The sequence below is a fragment of the Meleagris gallopavo genome, chromosome 3, assembly GCF_000146605.3.
Source record: "Meleagris gallopavo isolate NT-WF06-2002-E0010 breed Aviagen turkey brand Nicholas breeding stock chromosome 3, Turkey_5.1, whole genome shotgun sequence".
NCBI classification, from domain to species: Eukaryota; Metazoa; Chordata; class Aves; order Galliformes; family Phasianidae; genus Meleagris; species Meleagris gallopavo.
This window is the reverse complement of record NC_015013.2, coordinates 62,375,014-62,393,265: the sequence shown is the minus strand read 5'-3', so window position 1 is coordinate 62,393,265 and position 18,252 is coordinate 62,375,014. Positions and strand designations below refer to the sequence as shown.

The 18,252-nt window shown below is 37.8% G+C and overlaps 2 long non-coding RNA genes across 2 annotated transcripts; one reads left to right on the top strand and one right to left on the bottom strand.

Annotated features, from left to right (window-relative positions):
- Positions 1–255: 255 nt before the first annotated feature.
- On the top strand, positions 256–17,950 carry LOC109366816. Its single transcript, XR_002113425.1, has 5 exons — positions 256–383; positions 1,033–1,093; positions 2,974–3,074; positions 17,531–17,620; positions 17,769–17,950. It is a non-coding gene; the product is annotated as an uncharacterized LOC109366816 (long non-coding RNA).
- Positions 5,059–13,184, bottom strand: LOC109366817. The gene is made up of 3 exons (XR_004159282.1): positions 8,495–13,184; positions 7,498–7,568; positions 5,059–7,399 (listed from the first exon to the last, which is right to left on the bottom strand). It is a non-coding gene; the product is annotated as an uncharacterized LOC109366817 (long non-coding RNA).
- Positions 17,951–18,252: the final 302 nt, after the last annotated feature.

Below are 18,252 nucleotides of genomic sequence, written 5' to 3'. Positions count from 1 at the left end.
CATAATGATACTTCTTCCTCAGCAGACCTCAGCAGACATTGGAGCAGTTCCCTCCCAGAACAATTGGGCATGGACACAATAAGCCATATATGTGGATAAACACTGACCTAAGTCTATTAGGAGCATAAAAATAGAATAATTACAAGTAATTAGGCTTCAGATTAATATCACAAAAATCTTCAGCACTACAACTTGTGTCACCTCTCCTTCAACACCATCTACAAGTTCTTGTTTCACACTGACTCACGTAGAAGTGTTTATCCAAGCAATAATGCAAACCCTTCTTGACAGTTCTGAGCTTCTTCTTTTCCAGGCTCCAGCAAGCCCTGATCACAAATTATCAGAGAAGATGGGATTGCTACATGACTGAGGACAGTTGTTTGGTAAGTTTAATAGAGTAGCATTAAACAGAACTGAAGAATATAGTTACACAAATCATAGAGCCTTACTGTCAGTACTGGAAAAACCAACTTTTGTGTAACTAGCCACACCTTTGAAAAAAACATTAACTTTTTCCACAAGTGAAATATTGGGTGAGTTGGTTGTTGGGAGTAGGCTGAGGTCTGATATGCCTGGTTAGTCTTTGGTGGGTAATTCATTTGGATCCTGAACACCTAAACCAGATGTTTGTATTTAATAGGTCAGTGAGTCTCATAAGCAAGTCATTATTTAATAGTAGAATTGGGTATTTCAACATCTCTCTCTCCTTTTCCACTACCAAGCAGACATAGTGTCACACATACATACTTTTATCACTTGTGTGCAGCATAATGTAGGCATTTAATAGCTTTTAGAGTTGCATGTAGGAGACTGATGTAATTTTTTAGCAGTTTATGAGAACTCCAACTGTAGATTTATAGGATACAAAAGTTTAATTATTCCATATCTGGGATGGATTCGGAGGTGAAGCAAAAAAGAAAATCATGTTTGGAATATAATACATATATGACGCGAGTATCACAACAGTCATCTTATAAGTCCTCCTCCTGAATAGTTTGAGTCACTGTTGTATTCATTAAATTGCATTTACAGCTAGATACTCTGCAGAGATGTCAGTCTGTTTTTAACTTCAGTCTGGAGTGAATTTATTGGGGTAAGTCTGAATTCCAGATTGAGTGTTCATTTTTTTCTCTGAATTATTTTGAATTTATTCCAGTATTATAAGGTAGAGTTTGGCCCATCACACTGTTTCAAGGATGTCAGCATTTTCAAACACTGTGTTGTAAGTGAACTTGTGATCACTATAATTTGTGAAGAGCTCTGTTTACCAGCTGAAGTCAGATTTACATACAAATAAGTAGAAAACATTCAACATGTGCAAATTTGAAGCTTATGAAATCTATCTTGCCTCTTTTTCTCTGCGTCTAGAAGCTGCCAATTCCTGTTAAATAAAGGTTTCCAAAGTAACAGGGCAGAATTTGGCCCCAAAACTGCCACAAAGAAAAAATAATCCCTATTCTCAGTACAAAGTTTCTTTATTTCTAAGTATTATATGTCAAATGAAATCTTAAAGTGTCTTTTTTCAGAAGCATATCTTTGCAAAATCCAGATTTTTAAATTAGGAAAGCCTCTTGACATTTGGAGACAGTTTTTAAAATCAAGGAATAGTATATTAATACGAGGAAGAAAAAAACCAGAAGTTTTTAGATATGTAATTTAATTAAAATTAGATATTTAAATCCAGTAATATAACACAAGTAGACAAAATGGCGAGTAGATTTCTCCCTATAAAATCTGTTGTAATTAAAGTTGATGCAGACAGCTCTGGCCAGCACATTTCTATTTGCTCAGCAAAGGCAGCTGGAGCCTGGCAGACAATTCTCCAAGGATCCTGTGGGCCATACGCATGCCTTGTCCCCACACAGCTCCAGTTTGCTGGCCAAGGCACAGAACTGACAATGCTCCTGGTTCGAGCTCATCTCTTGCACCACATTATGTCTTTCTCAAAATGCCAGCTTCTGAAGTCCTGCTGAGCTGAGAATCTCAGCTGCCAATATTTTTTTAAGTAGGTTTCCAGCACACACTATTACAGAGAAAAGCCTGAAAACATGGTTTGAGGACATGCCGAACTCTCTTTCTCTCTCAAAAAAAAAGGTTACAAAAAAAAAACCCTAAAAAACAAAAAGCCTAATAAAAAAAACAACAGGAGTGTTATTTTATTTTATTTTTTTTAACATAGTCTGATTTGTTGTGGTCTGCATCCTGATTTTTTGAATGCTTGTGGCTGAGAATACTGGAAATATGTGTGTCCTTTCCTGGGAGAAGTGCTGCAAGGGCTGTGGCAGACTTGTGTTGTTACACAAAAAGCAGAAGACAGAAAAACAGTTTCTATCCAACAGGCATGCCATTCACAATGGTGCCTTGGCAGTAAAGGAAGAAACAATCTGATCCAAAGGCAAAGATAGATGAGGAACAGAAAGGCATGTGATGAGACAGATAAGAAGCAGGACCTGGGAGACTGGGCCAAAGTAGAAGGGAGAAGAGGGCTGGTAATTAGAAATGGATGTGCCTGTAGTCATGAAAGTGGTCCTTTCAGAAATCTGGAAAGACACACATTCCATACTTGTGTAGTGCAATGAAACCCATCACTGTGAAAACCAGCACTAAAATATGTGGCAGCTATATGGCTGGCTGTTCTATATCCTGAGATCTAAATATTCAATGTGTGATATAGGCCAATATGATGATTTTTCCTTCCAGTCTTTGAATTCAGTCCTAATGTTGGTATACTATTGTAATGCTTCACAAATTAGTACTTTTTTCCCTGGAGAACCTCTCTCTCCATCACAGTCTTGGGTTTAGCCGTAGACATTAGTAGAAGGTTAATTAAAATTTTTGATCAATTATCATGAAGAACTTTGGTGCAGATAGAGAGATAAGAGTTCATACTGGAATGAACATATGCAATAAATTAGACGACCAGAGCTCTCCAGACACGAGACTATCTCCTTTTCTTGGGATTTATTTTTTCAGGTTACATTGGCACCATGGCTTCTGACTCTGAGCCTGGCCTAGCAGAGATGTGTGCCTCCCACCCTGTTTTCAGAAGGATGTCATTGAGGAAACCACACAAGGTCTAGCTAACTATCTGGCCATACGGAAGAAAAGTAATTAGGTGGATGGAAATACTTCAGCCAGAGCTGGACTAACAGTTAGATATTACCTTCATAAGTACACTATGTTCTACACACTTAATAATAATTGCAATTATCATGTAACACTGTAACACGTACAAGTAGGCTGAATTAATATTACCTAGTCATCTCAAACTGCAGTATTTTTTAACTTTTGAGCGCTTGACTTCAATCTTAACATTCCTATAATGTAGTTTTCTGTAGTAATAGACTCTATACATCTGACAATGTGTTTCATGCTTCATTTGCCAGAAATGTTATGAGCTTTGAGTCAACACATTAGAAGTATGTCTCTGTTTTCAGTGGCAAAAGGCCAGGTTTTAATTTCACTTATTTGCCATTGGCTAAACTGTGTCATTTCCTAAACATTTCTTAATTTTTAAAATATATGTCTAACTGATGTTGCAGTATGGTAAAATACACTGTCCAAATGACTGACAGGGAGATTGGAAATATGCAGGTAAAACATTACTTATTGAGACATTAGATGTTTCTACTCCATTTTCATTTTGATGGCATTAGGTAACTTTTTTTCTCTATATTCTTCAGTGTTTAGACTTAAATTGCATTTGTGGTTTCATCCTATTTTGCTTTGAAGAGGACTCTGTTTAACTGGCTCAACAGTTTTGCATTCATAAAATACAAAGGCAGAGAATAAAACAGCAGTGCAAACTACAAGTCAGTTTGAAAGTCCTAAAAGGCATAGGTGGTATGGGTTAGTGAGATTTGGCTGTGATTACCAAAGCATTTATATGAAGATAGTTAATGCTAAGAAGTAAGGTGTAATTTCCCCTAGCATGTAACTATTTTGCTGTGAAGTCTTTGCAATATTGGAAGGTTATTGACACCAGAGTGCATTTGCTAACCATAGCACAGTCTTTAGCTGACAGTTTTGATTACAATAAATTTAACCTATTTAGAGTAATTAGTGACAGCTGTACTGAGAAGGATAAAAATTTAATATCATCTGTAATTAGACTGTAAATGTAAATTAGACTGTAAATGTAATCGGTAAACATAATTTGTTAGAATAACAGGGAAAATACTATGCACTGCATTTCCACCCAGTTGAGGAACAGTTTCAGTATGCAAATAAACATTATACCTTTGAAAGGACTTTCTTTCCTTCAAAACTAAAGTGCTGGTTTATTGCTGACCTTGACCACTCAGGTATTGCCATTATCATCTGGGCAGATTTCATTTTCAGAAGGCACTCCCAATAAAAAGCAGGTACATTTGACCTAATCCAAGGTGACTTAATGAATTTTAAGACTTCAAGATTAGTTTAATTCTTGATTCAATATTTAATTACTTTTAAAATCTTAAATCATTACGAATAGTTTTTGGAAGATCCATTTCTACTTAAAAAATAAATAAATAAATAAATAAATATATAAAATATATATAGCCATTGAAAATAATCTGGAGCAATTGTCTTCTGTTTCCATCATGGTAGGTAGATTTAAGCTTCTGAGCATTAAGGCATCAATAAAAGTGTCCAAGATGGCAAATAATCATAATAAGCAATTTCAGCAATTCTTCATGGCCTTCCACGTTTATTGCCTTTCATTTGAAATACATTAATAAAAGAATCCATAAATCAAGTCCGAAGATGTAATTAACACAGTCTTTTATTGAAAAGCCCATTCTGTATTTCCACTGAAATTTCCATTTCATTTGTTCAAATATCCATTGCATTAATTCAGACATAGATCTAATGTTTCCATACTATGGAAGAGAGACAATTTACTTTAAATATCCATTACAAGAATTTTTAGATTCTATTCAAAGCCTCGGGGAATAGTATATGATATCCACTTGAGCACTAAATTAACTCATTAAGATAAGCACAATTTTGTTAGTGTTAAATCAATTTCTAGTAAAAGGCTCTTTTTTTTTTTTTTTTTTTGTGCTGATAATTTAAGAAAAAATTTGACTGTTATAGCTCCCAGCAAATCCTTACTAGTGTGTCTGTAATTTTACTATGCTGAAAGTAATATAGATAGTAAAGAAAGATGCTAAGGAATCATTTTTAGGGAATGCAGTATACCTTAAGGCATTATGGAACCTTCTTCCTCAACAATATTTTTTTTCACTCTCGGGAACTTCCAAAACAGTACAGGCAGTGGGGTCTCAGTTGCCTTTTGCTAGTGCTCTCTTGTTATTCTATTTCATGAATTTTCCACTCAGAGGAAAAGGACTAATAGAGAGATGAGGCTGAGAAAAGACTTTATAAAAAGGTACCTTCTTAAAGGCATGAATTCTTAAAAATTCATTCTATTAGTTTGGATAATCCCAATTTTGTGGCAGTTCATACTTTGAATACAGAACGAATGCTTTCTGAAATGTGTTGAAGGTACACATAGAACTTTTACTGAAAAATTTACAGACTATATTCTTAGTGACTTACTTGTGCCACTCCATTTGCATTAGCCTGCAGTTCCTCTGCAGTATCAAGCATTTTAGAGATGAACTACTGTGGTCCAAGCTTCATCCCTACTCCTGTTACTGGCCCACAATCATCTTAGACATAGCATTGAGGCTGAGAGATGGCACAGATAACTGATTTGCCAAAAGTAACATCACCAGAAACATTTGTTACTGAAACTTATCAGCTAACAAACCTAGATGATGTTGATTTTCTGTGAAACGAACTTTTCCACCATCAAGACAGGTTAATTTTCCAGGTAGGAGATGTTCATATATCATGTGGCTTGTCTATTAAAAACACTAAGCTTGAGACACTGACTGAGCAGGGCAGATAGAAGCAACACATCTTTCAATTAAATTAGATTTTATAATAGAAAACCCTAATTATAGTTTCATGATTCCCTGATAGAAATTTAAAGAAATGATGGCAACAAAAACACACCACCACCACACACACAAAATAAAAACATATCACAGACCTCTTCACAGCACAGATGTGCAACAGACTTGTGGGTTAGTTGCTGAGACTGCAGTTACAGTTTGCTTTGTAGTAGGATCATGGGGAACATGATATGTGGCTGTATCTATGCTGGCAAGTCATGCAACCCAATATGAGCAGATCTGGAGAGAAAAAAGATTGGTGCTGAGGATCTGACTTCCAAATTATCTGCATGGCAGGGGGATGGGGGCTGGTTTACACAAGATGCATTCTGTCCATGTGGAACAAATGCCAGCAAGCAGTGGGGGTGCATTAGTTTAGCTCCTGAAGCACATATTCTGGCTTGGCTTAGTCCAAAAGCCAGTCAGTCTATGTGCTTGGGGAGTGCTCTGCAATGCAAACTCACGGTGAGCAGGGATGGCTCTCCTCGGGAGTGCTCTCCTGGTCCCAATTAAAATGTTAATAAAGATATACATGCACACAAATGCCCACTCTTCTGGAGCAGATGATTTTTCCCAGAAAGATAGAGTCCATCAAGGAAACTGCTGGAAGTTTGCGCATGTGGAATAAGTAATAGTCTATCTTAATTACTCCTCTACTTTTAGATACATATACCCATAAGGCAAAGTTCAACTTTGATATCTTTAATTGCCTTTGTTAATGGTATTTTTTCTTCAAGGCCAAATGTTATATGAAGCCTTATATATCCTCCAGTTTATTTCAGGCATTTTGCCTGAGTAAAGACTTTGGGATCAGGCTTATAGATTTTAAATTCTTAAGATCCTTTGGGAGACATAAATCATGACTGCATACAACTTGGCTGATTTCAGTGAAAGAAAATACAAGTAAGAATGTGTACTTGTTAGAAAAATATATTTCAAGATATATTGAAAAATCAAGTCCTGTTGCACTGATGTCATCTATAAAGGTAGGGCACTGCCTGTGAGGTACTCCAATGTTTTGAGGGTTCCTATAAAACTTGGCCAAAGAGCAAAGGCATTTCAATTTAACTAGCTAATAAATAGTTTTGAATAACCCACCTTGTGTCTCATAACATCTGGAATTAAAACACAAAGTATAGCCAAGAAAGACAGAAAATAAAGAAATGCAAGGCTGCCCTCTGCCTCTTACACTGGAAGAAATGTGATAGTGATGGAAAAGTTCACTTTTTGACAGATGTGCTCCGTAAACTTTTCTGTTTTCTACCATCTTCCTTAGTAATTGGGGAAGTACGTTTAGTAATAGAAAAATAAAAATACTTGCTCACACGAATTGAAGATTTTTAGACTAAAAAGTGCTGCGCAGAACACTTTTCAGAGAATTACAAGATCTCCACAGACATCCAATGACCTTCATATCTTCTAAGAAAAAATCATACTCATTCTTGAGTTCCAGCCTAGAATAGATAAACGTAATTTGCATTTAATGTTTTGGGTGTTGCTGGCCCTTTTCTAGGATTTTTTTAATGTTCTGTTGAACTTGCAAGAAAGTCACCTTGTTGTGGGCTTTAGAGTCCCCAACTGCTATATATCCGATCAATCCCACTGTGATCCAACCAGATGTTTCTGAAGTACGCAAGGAAGAGAAACAGGAGGTGAACACTGAATAGCGACAGACACGACAAAAATGTTGTAGTGGATGGACTCTGCATTTCACTACTGGCAAACATTATTAAAATCAATGGAGTGAAGCAGTATGTGGTTGAAAAGACAGTGTTTAAGCTGACAAATTTTGACTTTTAACAGCCTTTATTTGTGGCTGATGTCTAGGGCAGGAGGAATAAGAGTCATAAGGATATGGATAATACAGTATGGATGAGGATTACAATTCAATTTTAGCCCTAATTATACTGCAATTGCTTTGATCTTTAACAACTTGTTTTAGCTGCTTTTGATGGAAACCCTTAGGCTTTTGCATGTGGAATACCAGAAATAAATTAAAAAGTGTACCTTTAAAACGTTAATTTATACATGATGCATCTTGCCATGGATAACATCTGCTTTTTTGCTTCAAAAGGCACAAGACTGAATCCATGCATGGAATTTGATCCAGTCTTTACTGAGTTCTGTGCTACCACTCTGGGGCCATTATTCAGGTTGAACCTACAAATCTTCAGGTGTCTGCCATCTTCAGTAATATCTGAGTGCCCTAATTTAAGGCAGGGAATTAAACATGTAGCAAATGAGAATCACATGGGTAACGTTTGGAAAATAATTGTAGTAAGTATGTTGATGGAAATCATCCAAGAAAAGCTTTGGCAAAATGAGCCCCAAAGTACATTTCATCTGTGTTTACATTTTTAACACTAAAATACAAAGTTTATATTGTTCTTCTAATAGTCCACCTGGGGAATGAGGAATATTTCTCTTCTGTGTTTCCAAAAAAATAAAAATAAGATGGGAAAATAAATGTTAAACGTTTAGTTTAAGGACATATTTTCATCTTGTTTGAAGGAATATGTTTTAATAGCATTAGTAAGAGGCATACATACTGGGAGAATAAATCCATCTGGGCTTATGTGTCAAAGGTAGGTGAGCTCAGCTGTGCATTTCTTCGTCTACACAATATTGATCCAAGCACACTTTGTATTTGTCATACACAAATACCTCTGTGACAGTCTTTGCTCTCACTTTGCCAGTTAGTCAGTCTGTAAGCAATTAATAATTTGCATAACTGAACTATACAGTATTTCAGTACTTCAATATCCATTTGCTAACCTTTGCAGATTAATTTTCACAGTGGAAAACGCTTATGGAAAAAAGTATCTGTGAAAGCTTATCTATGTTAATACATTGCGAATGCAAATCTCAAAAGAGCATGAGATCTCATATGAAGGTGTTACTATTTGTATTCACTTCTCTATTGCAGATACATATACAACTTGCAAATGAGGATAAGGGCCTTACTGTACTAAGCTCTACACAGCCCCAGACTTTGGACTGGAGAGGCCTTCCTGGGGTCCCAGACACCATCCACTCAGCTTCCCATCTCCTGTTCTTATGAATGTAAAAAAAGTTAGGTGTGCAATGGGTAACTTGAGCTAATGAAATAAGACAAGGCAGCTTTTTAGCCAGAATGAACCACGATGGAATAAATATAGCTTGCCTAGCTGTTGAATTTAGAATTGTCAATGTTTTGGCTCATGTCTTGCATAGTAAAGAGCACAGAAGTGATTTAAACAAAGTAGAGAAGTGTCTGACCAGAGTTTCCGATGAATAAGTGCTTGAAAAGACAGCAGATGATAGCTGCTGAGGCTGGCAAGATGTAGCAAAGGCAGGTATCAGACACGGGACAACCTAGCAGAAGCTCAGTGCTGCAGCAAGGCAGCTGTGTCTGCTGCAGGGGTCAGCATGAAAATAAAGTGGGAGGAGACTCACAAACTAGAAAGAAGATCCTAGAGATAGGGTTTAGAGATTATGGTAGCCAAGGCTGTAACTTTCTGTACCAATTATCACCCTGAATGAGATGGCATAGACTTACTTCAGTGACCTAACCAGTTATAATTTACACATACGGTTGGTAAAACAAGTAAGATGCATCTAGAAATGGCTTTTAATCACAGGTATTACTAAAGTTACTGTGATTTAAAACAATATAGGAGAAGGCTGAGACAGTGAATAAATTTTTGCCTCGGTCTTCATGGGCAACTACTCTTTGCACAATACTTTTCACACCCTTCAAGGAGAGGGGTTGGAAGATGGGGACCAGGGAAGTAATGTCCCTCCCAATCTAAGCAAAGATCAGATTCACAGCTACCTGATTAGCCTGAACAGCCATAAGTCTATGGGTTCCAGTGAAATGCATCCCAGAGTCCTGACAAAATTGGCTGATGTTGTCGCCAAGACATTGATTATATTTGAAAAGTTGCTGCAATCAGGTGTAGTCACTGGTGACTGGAAAAAAGGTAATTTCATACTTATTTTTATGAAGGGTAGAAAGGGAACCATCACCTCTGTGCCAGGGAAGATCATGGGACAGATCCACCAGGAAACTATGCTGAGGCACACGGACAACAGGGAGGGGTTATGAGACAGCCAGCATGACTTCACAAAGGGCACATCCTACCTGATCCACTCTGTGGCCTTCTATGATGTTGATGGCATAATTGCATCAATAGACAAGGGAAGAGACACTGGTGTCATCAATCTCAACTTCAGCAAGGCCTTTGATGTGGTCCACCATAACGTCCTTCTCTCCAAATGGGAAAGATATGGATTTTATGGTTCAGCGGATGAGGAAATTGTTGTGAGATCATACCCAGGGAGTGGTGGTCAATGGCTCAATGTCTGGGTGGAGATGAGTCAAGAATGGTGTCCCTCAAGGGTCAGTACTGGAACTGATGCCCTTTAGTAACTGCATTAATTAACAGTGGGATTGAGTGCACCCTCAGAAAGTTTGTGGATGATATCAAGCTGTGTGGTGCAGTTGACATGCCCAAGGAACAGGATGCCATTCAGAGTGACCTAGACTGGCTCCAGCAGTGGGCTCAGGTGAATCTCATGAGGTTTAACAAATCCAAGCACAAGGTCTTGCAGCAACCCCCACTATCACAATAGATAGAGCACAAATGACTTGGGGGTAATGGTGGATGGCAAGCTGGACATAAGTCAGCAACATGCTGTCACGGCCCAGAAAGCCAACCGTATTCTGGGCTGCACTTATACAAGCGTGACCAGCAGCTCGAGGGAAGTGATCCTGCCCCCCTACTCTGCAATGGTGTTGTCTCACCTGAAGTACTGCGTCCAGATGTGGAGTCCTCAGTACAGGAGAGACATCAACCTGTTGGACTGTGTCCAGATGAGGACCACAAATATGAACCAATGGATGACACTCCTCCTCTATGAGGACAGGCTGAGAGAGCTGGGGCTCTTCTCCTTAGAGAAGCAAAGGCTCCATGGAGACCTGATAACGGCCTTTCAGTATCTAAAGTGGGACTATAAAGAGGAAGGGGACAGACTCTTTTGCAGTGTCTGTGGTGATAGGAGAAGAGAAAGTGCTTTCAAACTAAAAGAGGGGAGATTTAGATTGGATACTAGAACAAAGTCTTTTACAATAATATTGGTGAAGCACTGGAATAGACAAGGAGTAATGGCCTAAAACCTGAACACAGGAAATTCTGAACTAACACGCAGAAGAACTTCTTTACAGTAAGGGTGTCAGAGCACTGGATCAGGCTGCCCACAGAGGTTGTGAAGTCTCCCTCTATGGAGATATTCAAGACAGTTGGATGCCAACCTGTGCAACCTATTAAATGGCACCTGCTTTATCAGAGGGGTTGGACTTGATCTCTTGAGGTCTATTCCAACCCCTGCATTTCTGTGATCCTGTGATTCAATGGTGGGTGCCCTGTCCATGGAGACATTAAAGGTCAGTCTGGACAGAGCTCTGAGCAGTCAGATCTAGCTGTAAGCATCCTTGTTCACTGCAGGAGAGTTGGACTAGATGACCTTTAAAGGACCTTCCAACTCAAATTATTCTATGATTCTATGACCAGAAGGAGCTGCACTAAAATTACTAAGCACAGACCAAGGAGCAACAGCATAGATGACATCATTCAAACAAATTAGCAGAAGCAGAAAAAACAGCTCTTAGAGCAAGAACATCCTTGTTCCACTAATGCACAATTAACTTTTATGTAAAATAATTAAACCTGAGAAACAAATGATTCCACCTTCAACAATTTCACTACTATCATTAAGTGAAAATTAGCAAAACTATTACAGTAGGGACCTCAAGAGAAGGACACTATTTTATTCCATACAAACAATCAGTTTCTGACTAATTATTTTTTGAACATAGTTAAAAAGCTTCTCTAAAATATCCTTGCTTTGATTTTGTAGATTTGCCCTAGCAGGTCTCACACACACTGAAGTGCAAACTACATAAAAAGGGATCTGGAAAGTTCACTCATGAATCTTAGAATCAAATACAACTTCAGTGGCTCAATACTGTCAACACATGCAAATTTCCTCTTTGCAAAACTGTATTCAATGTAAATTAAACATAGAATTTACAATATGAAAGCAGATTATTAGACTCAGCCCTCAAGTTCAGCTTAGTTTCAGCGCTGCATATATTTTTTGTCGTTTAAACAATCTGCTTCTAACTTCCGTGGCTTGTTGTTCTGGAGAGAAACTGCAGTCTATATATTGTTCTACTTCAGAAGTCTCCCATTACAACCCTGAAATTTCATCCATTCATTTTATGGACTCTGGGACATGAAGTGATATGACTTTCACCTTAGCATGGGGAACAGAGAAGAAGAGCTCTGCATGCAACAAAGATGGAAACAACAGAAGTTCACTTTTACAGTCCACAGTGATTGTTTTCTTTTGCTCTCCCATAGTTGTTAAGGACCTATGTGATACCATCTACATCTACATATAAATGCTGAGAAACTAGAGCACAGAGATAAAGATGAAAGCACTGAGGATTGCCTAGCTGTTTCAGTGCAAGTGGAACTCTTTGACATCTACTGAAAATTCATTGTCTTCATGCTTGTCTCTTCTGGATATTCTGCCTGAAGAGACTTTAAGGTTGTGAAAACCTTTAGAAATCTAGCCTCAAATGGCTTCATCTTGGAAGGCATATACAGGTTAGATAATTCATGCTATGTCGTTAGCTCAAATCAATTGCATTCAAAATTGTGTCGCATGTCCCATGTATCATAAATGTAAGCTCCATTGAAAAAGCCTTGAAATTTTCATGTAACTTTGATAATCAAAAAAAGAAGCTTTCCTTCTTCAATTAACTATAAAATGATTGAAAGGAAACTAGCTTTCAAACTTCTCCCATTCTCAGGTAGATACTAAAACATCATATTTTTGAGGACAATAAATGAAGGTGGCAACACAACAACTATCCCTGCAGCAAGAGATAATCCATTAAAATATGTAGTGCAAATCAAATAGAAGACATGGTGTGTGGCAGTTCTCCGACAGATAAACCAATTTTGCTTGTATACAGAACTAAATGGAATAGAATGTCTTTTTCAGAAAGAACTGAGCAAACACAGTATTTAAAAAAAAAAATAAAATCAGAGAACTTACCAGTCAACATTTTTTGGGCTGATTTGGCTCAATTCTGTGACTAGCAGGGTGAAGGGGCCCACAGATCCACACCCCAGAAAGGGGTAGGGGAAAGGATAGAGAGATGGACCCAAAACAAAACAGCGGCAATGAGGAGAAACAAACTAATTTACTAAATAAGATATCAGAATGCAAGATAATACACTATAATACAATATAATACAATATAATTAGAATTGGAGCTAATAAATTAAATATAATGAGAGAGAGTGTCTGAATGCTGAGGTGAGATGTGTGGCCGGGACAAGCAGCAGGGAGGAGAGCCTGATGATCGAAAAGGGAAAAAAGGAACATCAGGTGATGTTGGGGTTATCTCCTCTCTGAATGCAAAGTCCTCTGGGCTATGTAGTTCTTCTTCTCTTCTGGGACAGGTACCCAGAACTGGAGCATTAAATGTTTAACCCCCAGTGCACTACATGATGTTATGATGTGGAATAACAATAACCAAAAATCATAAAACCATGACACTACCATAGAATATTTAATCCAACTAGCACTGAAGATGGTACTTTTTGTGTTCCCTTCCCAAATAACTGGAATATTCATGGAAATATGCAGACAGTTTAAGATCAGGACTGGATATTGCAAAATAAACTAAGAAAAGCAATTATTCCCATTCTGTATTTTCTGTTGAACACAGAGCTAGATTGCAACCAGATAGAAAAAAAATGTAGCTATTCCCTACTATAGTTTCCCTGGCTGATTGCTTTCTCCTTTGTCATATGTCTTATGGTCTTATGAAAATAGTTATTGTTATTTACAGAGAAAAGCCAAAAATTAGAATTCCTGAGAGAAGTAAGGAAAGTAAGTAGCAGAAAAAGGACCCGGACTTCACAAAAAAGTTTATTTTGATTTATTCATGAATTGAGCAAGAGGAAATCTGCCCTGAAGCACTCAGAACTGGTTAATATTAAAGGAAAACTTCCTACAAACACAGGAACATTGCAGTGGGCTGGAGGTAGAAGGAGGTCAGCATAGCTGAAAGGAGGGATCCTAACTGAGCCCTCATAGGGCTCCTTTTAAGGCAACAGAGGAGATTACACTTAACATGCTTTGAAATTGTCTCCCATAACATCCTTGTAATGAAACTTACTAAAGTATGGAATAGATGAACAGATAAGAAGATAGACTGAGAACTGGCTGACTGCCAGAGCTTAGAGGGTTGTGATTAGTGGTACAAATTCCAGCTGGGGACATGTAGGTAGCCATATTCTTCTGGGGCAAGTACATGGTCTGGTCTTGTTCAACATCTTCATCAATGACCTGGATGAAGGAATAGAGTGAACATCAGCAAGTTTGCTGATGATACAAAGGGAGGAGTGAATGACATACCAGAAGGCTGTACTGCCATTCAGTGAGATCTGGACAGACTAGAGAGTTGAGCAAAAAGGAACATGATGAGGTTCAGCAAGAGCAAATGTAAAGTCCTACACCTGGGAAGAATAACCACATACCAGTACAGGTTATGGGTTGACCTGATGGAGGGGAGATCTGCAGAGAAGGATCCGGGTGTCCTGATGGACAACAGGTTGACCATGAGCCAGCAGTGTGCCCTTGTGGCCATAAAAGCCAATAGTACCCCAGCGTGCATTAAAAAGAGTGTGGTCAGCAAGTCGAGGGAGGGATCCTCTGCCTCAGTGAGGCCACACTTTGTTTACTTTGTGTACAGTTTATAAGGTAATCAACAGGAGTGAAAATGTGCTTTTAAGTTGCCATTTGCCAATATGATTTCATGGTTATAAATGAATCATAATCTCCCTTATAAATTAAAAGCACCACAGAAAATTTATCTTACAAACTTGCCAACTTTTTTTCTCCCTGCTGGTTCAGATATAGTAATAAAAATCAACTTGAAATAATAGACTGGTTTATGAAATGCAGCTACTGTCTGTTCTACATTTTTATTTTTAAGTAAACTTGTGCCAAAAGGAAAGCTCACACAGAGCCAGAAAGTCTGTATGAAATTATTTACTACCCCCCAAAAATGCAATGAAGATAAATTAAGTTCTGAACTTTCACTAATTTCTAATAGGGCTCCCAACTAGAAGTTTATAGTTCTTAGGCCAAGGCTAAAGATGTAGTTAATTTCAATTTGTGAAATATGCTTTGATCACAATTCTTACATATTTGAACGAATTATTAAAAAAAAACAACAACAAACAAAAACAACCACAACACAACACCACTCTCTCTTTTGAGATGGAATTGCAAGTAAGTTGTTTTAAAGTAAAGTGTAAGTAGGGTGGAATGGTTGGAGAGAAGATGGAGCCAGCAGGTAACCTGGAAAGAAGGATGGCGTGACTGTGTGCAATAAAATTGATTGCCATAAATCTTTTCTACTTCAGATCAGACATTCCAGCACTCTATCACTGATCAAATTCAGATCTCAAAAGGCTGCAGCCAGAAAGCCTGGTTTCAATCCACCATTGGAATGGGGTCATGGGTGAAGAGAAGGGGAAAAAAAAAAAAGCTTAAGATGATGAGATGAGCTTTGAAAGTTCTTTCATGTATTATACAACATAGTGTATTTTAATTGTGGTTTAAAATGTACAAATGTACAAATTCAGGATCTCAACTGTCATATTCAGGGAGATAATATGAGATTACTAGCCAGGACTGGAATAATAGTGAAACTTTAGCTCTGCAACATAATGGAAAAACAGTTTTGAATGAAACTACATTAAAAAGAGGTGATTGTTTCACATTACATTTTGAAAAAACTCAGAAAATATCAAACAAATCCAGTCTACAGGCTTTCCTCTCATAGTTGAGAAAAACACAGGCTACAAAAAATTTGCTACAGCTCTGATTGCTTCAGAGAAGATATTTTTGCAGGGTAGTGATGCAGAGTATGGGTGGGCAAGTATTGATCCATGGGACATTCAGGTAGAGAACTGGTGGATCTACAGTGGTCAACCGAGGCTATTCAAATATTCAAATAACATCATTAATCATTAAATCTCAGTGCTTAATGGTCAGATGCTTCAAGTTCACAAGGTCTAGATTGATTACTGCTGTCAGAGCGCAAGTTTACTGTTATTTACTCTCCTCTTCTGAGTGGACACTTCCCAGCTGATGCACTGCTGTAATTCCATCAAGAAATAAGCAGACTTCACAACTCTTCTCTAGCCTCCTCCTGACATCCTGGCTGCTCAGTTTGAAAGCGAGATGCTCTGCTGGCCTACACACTGCAGAGTAATTTGCAAGAACGGGGCTAGGGAGAGCAAGACTTGGTGTCTTCAGGTTCTTAGAAAAAGTGGGTAATTCTAATAACAGAAGGTAAGAAGTTAAGAAGTGAGGAGGAAAAAGAAGAAGAGAAATAATAAGAAGAAAAGGGATTCCTGTGGTTTGGGCTTTGCAGCTGAATGTATGTTTGCCTGGATGGACAGATATTTTGCAAGGCCCTGATGTTCTACCCAACCTAGGTTCCTCGTGCTTTAGTTTTCATAACTATCCTATCCTAGATAACCACAGGCTTTATCGTTCACAGAAGTTTTCCTACTGCTAATGGCATATAGTCAGGTGAGATTTTCAAGACTCTACATAGAAATTTTAAGAAAACTTTTAGAAAGCATGTCAAGAGAGGTAGGGAAGAGAGTAGGAAGGAAAGACAAATCTCAGAATAAACCAAGCAAAATTATACTGCATACTTACAACGCCATACAAAAAGAACAGCCTACATCAATATGTAAGTTATGGTCACAGATACAGTGTTTGAATGCAGAGTCTTACCAACATGATGGGTCCAGTATAGAGACCTGAGCAGAAAAGTACTCAATCCCAGCACTACTTATAAAACTACAGTGTCCAGAGCACATTAAACCTTGCAACTTCTACACCACTCCATTATGACTGGCATGTACTTATAAGAATGTCAAGTGGAAAAAAAATTTAAATGCAAAAGCTGAATGAAATTTCTATCTGGTACAGCTGTTTTTTAGTAAAACTGCTTTAAGTTTACATCTTCCATATCAAATTAAACACATCTTTTAGAAGTTGATACTCTTATTGCCACTACCAGCTACTGTAGCTCTTTCACAGAGCTACTACAATTACAGCCCTTTTCAGCACATTACTAAATCAAGGGACATTGCTCTAAAGGTAATAAATGAGATTTGAGATGTCTAATTGTTATAAAGGGGTAATTTTATGAGTTCAGCTATACCCCATTTAATTGCAATATGTAAAACAACTACAAGAAGGTAATTAGCTCTATTAATCCATCCTTTCTGATTGATGTAATTTGTTCTAGAATTCCCATACATACAATAAGCTATAAATAAAAGTAGTTGAAATTTTTTTGTAGTGTGGAAACCCTCAGAGACTGAGTGGATGTCTTATATGCACAGAAAAAAAGAAGGGAATCAACAGTAATACGACTGGAGATTACTTTTAGTTAGAAAACTCAGGAACAAATATTTTTTTTTATTTTGGAACAGATCAGCCTGCACTCCTTAAGGAAGCAAATGACACAAGCTCACTTTCTTCTGAACTACTTAAGCTGAACATTGGTACCACCACAAAATAAGGTAGCAGAGCATAAACTTCCCTGTAAAATGGGCTTGGTCCAAATTTACTTTCTAAGTGATGCTTATTTGTTAGAGATTATGAAAGCACTGTCTACTTTTCACTTAGGAGGATAAATTAAAGTAACTCTAGTTCTTTTCTCTTTTCAAGTACCCCACCCTAGCAAAGACTTTTGAAGAGGAACGCAAGGGGATATTCCTCCAGTATTTCTTTGTCAGAGGGTAAGAGGAAGACCTAAGAAATAAAACTTCTGCAGACATTGGGAACGCAGTAACAATCTTGCAGCAAATACACGGTTGCAAGCAGGTGATCTGGCTATATAAAGAAATAGATTCGTATGCAATAATCCAATTGAAAGTCTGCATTTTTTTTTTCTCCGTTCCTCTGTTCTTTATGTGATAGCAACCACGTTTTATTGCAAAATGATGACCTCCTTCTGAAACTGATGTCATGATCAGGGCACTGAACCTGGGCAATCTTCATTTAGATAACTGAACCTCAGACCTATCTATGTGCAACAACCAGAAGGAAATTTTCAACATCATTCAACTTTCAAAGCAACTACTGAGATTTCTACTACTGACAGAGAGACTTTCGTCTGCGTTCACAAAACAGAAAAGAAAGCTGCTTGTCT